This window comes from Triticum dicoccoides, chromosome 3A (assembly GCF_002162155.2).
Source record: "Triticum dicoccoides isolate Atlit2015 ecotype Zavitan chromosome 3A, WEW_v2.0, whole genome shotgun sequence".
NCBI classification, from domain to species: Eukaryota; Viridiplantae; Streptophyta; class Magnoliopsida; order Poales; family Poaceae; genus Triticum; species Triticum dicoccoides.
Genome location: NC_041384.1, coordinates 288,017,488 through 288,021,137, shown reverse-complemented (window position 1 = coordinate 288,021,137; position 3,650 = coordinate 288,017,488).

Genomic DNA, 3,650 nt, shown 5'->3' with positions numbered 1-3,650 from the left:
CGTGGTTGAATAGGATCCCGTGGTGTGGAGGGTTGTATGAACAGTAGACGGTGGAGGGGTGCCCGTGGAGGGGTGGTTGAACAGGACCCTGTGGTGTGGAGGGCTGGATGAACAGTAGACGGTGGAGGGGTGGTTGAACAATAGTCTGTGGAGTAGCGTGCGGTGGAGGCTGGATGAACAAGAGCCCGTGGAGGCTGGATGAACAGGAGCCCGTGGAGGCTGGATGAACAGGAGCCCGTGGAGGCTGGAGGAGGTCGACGGTGGACATGAACAATATCCCATGGAGTCCCGTTTTGCGATACGCCACACCCCTCCCAATGAACAGGACCCCCATTTCGACCGTAGCGCTCCAACACAAGTCCGTTTCCTCCGTTTTGCGGTATGCCACACCCCTCCCGATCAACAGGACCCCCGTTTCGACCGTAGGAGGTCCGTTCCCTCCATTTTGCGGTACGCCACACCCCTCCCGATAAACAAGATCCCGTTTCGAACGTGGCCGGTCGAACACAAGGCCGTTTCCTTTGTTCTGCGGTACGCCAGGCCTCGTTTCCATCGCATGTTCTGTCCAAGCCCTCCCGATGAACACGACGCATTCCGTTGCCTCCCCATGAACACGACACATTCCGTTGCCTCCCCATGAACACGACGCATTTCGTTGCCTCCCCATGAACACGACGACGACGTTGTTTCTCCGTTCCGACCCAGCCATGTACATGAGCCCTCGCCGTACGTATGCGCGAGTAGGTGTTCGAGACCCCGCCCGTATGTACACATACGTGGCCGTATTTTCTTTCTTGCACCCTGACCGCTGTACGTACGTGTACACGCTACATGCGCGCCTCTACTACGACCGTGCGCGCCTCTACATCGACTAGTATATATGTACGTACACGTTCATGACCAGAATGACAACGCTACGTACGCTTTGACCAGCTGGGTCCCGACTGTCAGGCACTTCCTTGCGTGCGAAGATGTAGCTGGTGGGTCCAAGCAGTCAGGGGGGTGAATCGTTTTTTTTTGCCCAGACACACTTCCTTGCGTGTGAAGGTGTAGCTGGTGGGTCCCAGCAGTCAGGGGGAAACGTTTTTTTCATGAAATACGGTGGCCTGTCCGGTGGGTCCCCGCTGTCAGGTGGAGGAATAATTATTTTGCACGTAATAAGGAGGCACTTCCTTGCTGCGGCCATGGACCCAGCTGTCAGCCTCTCCATGTATAGTCCACGTCCGATGGAAGTCGTTCCTTCACCACATTGACCACGCAGCGCCGAGAGCACCAGGGCGGTGGACGACGGCGAGGACTAGGAAGGGGACGACGGGGAGCCGGGGAAGACGCAGCAGTGGAAGCCTGCGCGGAGAGGAGTACGAGGGTTCACTAGTTAGGCTGTGGTGTGAGGCTGTCGTCGCCGCAGGGTCTGGCCAGCGGTGGGAATAGTAGGGGGCGGTGAGGCCTCCGCGGCAGCACAGCCGGCCACGGGAGGCAGGAGCATGTGGCACGACCGTCGCTGCTTTGGGCGGCTGGAGCAAGAATACCAGAGGTTGAAGAAGCACTACGGCCGTTCGATGGACATCGTACGGTCACTGGAGCTAGAATCGTTCATATTGACTAAATTTGACAAAGGCCCCCGTCCCAGTCAACTTAGTAGGACCACAAGTCAGCCTCCCACCATGGTGGGTCCCAGCTAGCAGGGGGAGTATTCATTTTTTGTGCGTAATAAGGAGGCACTTCCGCTGGGTCCGAGCTGACAGCGGGGGGAACTTTTTTTCGTGAAATACGCTGGCCCGTCCGGTGGGTCCGAGCAGTCAGGGGGGAAACATTTTTTTCGCGAAATAAGGTGCCCCGTTCGGTGGGTCCCTGCTGTAAGGTGGAGGAATAATTATTTTGCGCGTAATAAGGAGGCACTTCCTTGCGGCCGCCTGGACCCAGCTGTCAGCCTCTCCACGTACAGTACTCTTCCAATGGAAGTCGGTCGTTGACCACGTTGACCACGCCGCGCCGAGAGCACCAGGGCGATGGTCTGGACGACGGTGAGGCCTAGGAAGGGGACGATGCGGAGTCGGGGAAGACGCAACAGTGGAAGCCCGCGCGGAGAGGAGTACAAGAGTTCACTGGTTCGGCTGCGGTGTGAGGCTGCCGTCACCGCAGAATAACAGGGGGTGTGGGTGAGTGGAGGGATGGCCTGGCCAGCGGTCGGAGTAGTATGGGAGCGGTGAGGCCTCCGCGGCAGCACAGCCGGCCACGGGAGGCAGGAGCAGGCGGCACGACCGGCGCTGCTTTGGGCGGCTGGACCAAGAAGACTAGAGGTTGAAGAAGCACTATGGCCGTTGGATGGACATCGTACGGTCACTAAAGCTAGAAACGTTTATTATTGACTAAGTTGATAAAGCCCCTGGTATGCTCCAACATAGTAGGCCCACAGGTCATCCCCCGAGACGATGCGCCCCAGATGTTAGGGGGAGGAATCATTTTTTGGGCGGCCGAAGCTAAGAATATCCGAGATTGAAGAAGAAGCACGACATCCGTTGGATAGACATCCAACGGCCACTGCTGCTAGAACCGTGTGTTGACTATAATAAGTTGGCAAAGCCTTGCATACGCGTCAACTTATTTTTTTAGGGGATGCGTCACTTAGTAGGCCCACAAGTGTGTGGCGGAGAACTTATAGCCCATTTGCGTTTTGTAAGAATGTACAGCCCATTTTGGAATCTAATGGAATTTACAACAGCCCATTTATAGTTTGTGAAAAGTACAGCCCATTTTTGTAGCTAGGACAATGAATAATAATTTCAACCAACCGTTAAAGACAGAATTCTATAAAATTTTCCACATTTTGATGGGCTCCGAAATATTTTGATCCCAAAATTTCTAGTCAGATTAAATATAAATTTGTATTACGTAAAAATCCAACGAAACATATAAATTTTGACAAGGTTTTCCAATTCCAATATATTAAACTAACGTCTTCTTGCTAACATCAATGATTAAACTTTGACAAGCCTTTCCCATTCAAAATATGTAATGCCTATGATCGTGGAGTCCTGTCGCTTCTTGCTAACATGAATGATTAAACTTTGACAAGCTTTTCCAATTCAAAATATGTAATGCCTATGATCGTGGAGTCCTGTCGCTTCTTGTACTTGTTTGGGCACTTCTTTCCCGGGGCACTCCACGTGTTGTTAAATTGCCAATGGTCTCTGCAGACTATTCATGTCACCAGTGTCTAATATTTATGGCACCGGCTGTAGCAATGGACGGATTCGGTGCCAAACTAAGAAAAGGTGAAATTGGCACCTATTTTGGTCTACATAGTGGAAGGCCTAATACTCTGTAAAGCTTCTCGGTCATTCCTTCTGTAATGTAGCGCAAACAATGACTGCTTCTTTCTGCAAAGTGGAACGACCAACTGGACCGAGTAATGCAGCAGTTTGCCTTGGACACATTGGCTCCTTTTGTGCAGTTGAACTAAAATCGAAGTCAGAATAAAACCGAGCTTTAATTTTGATATCCCTGTAAGCAACAAAAGGTATAAGGGAAACAATTACTGAGAAATAACGGTTGATGACTTGTACTCCCAGAAGAAAAACATCTACTGATCTACCTTATCTAAATGGGAAACAAAGCAGGAGAGTAGCAATTCTCAATCAGTGTGATTC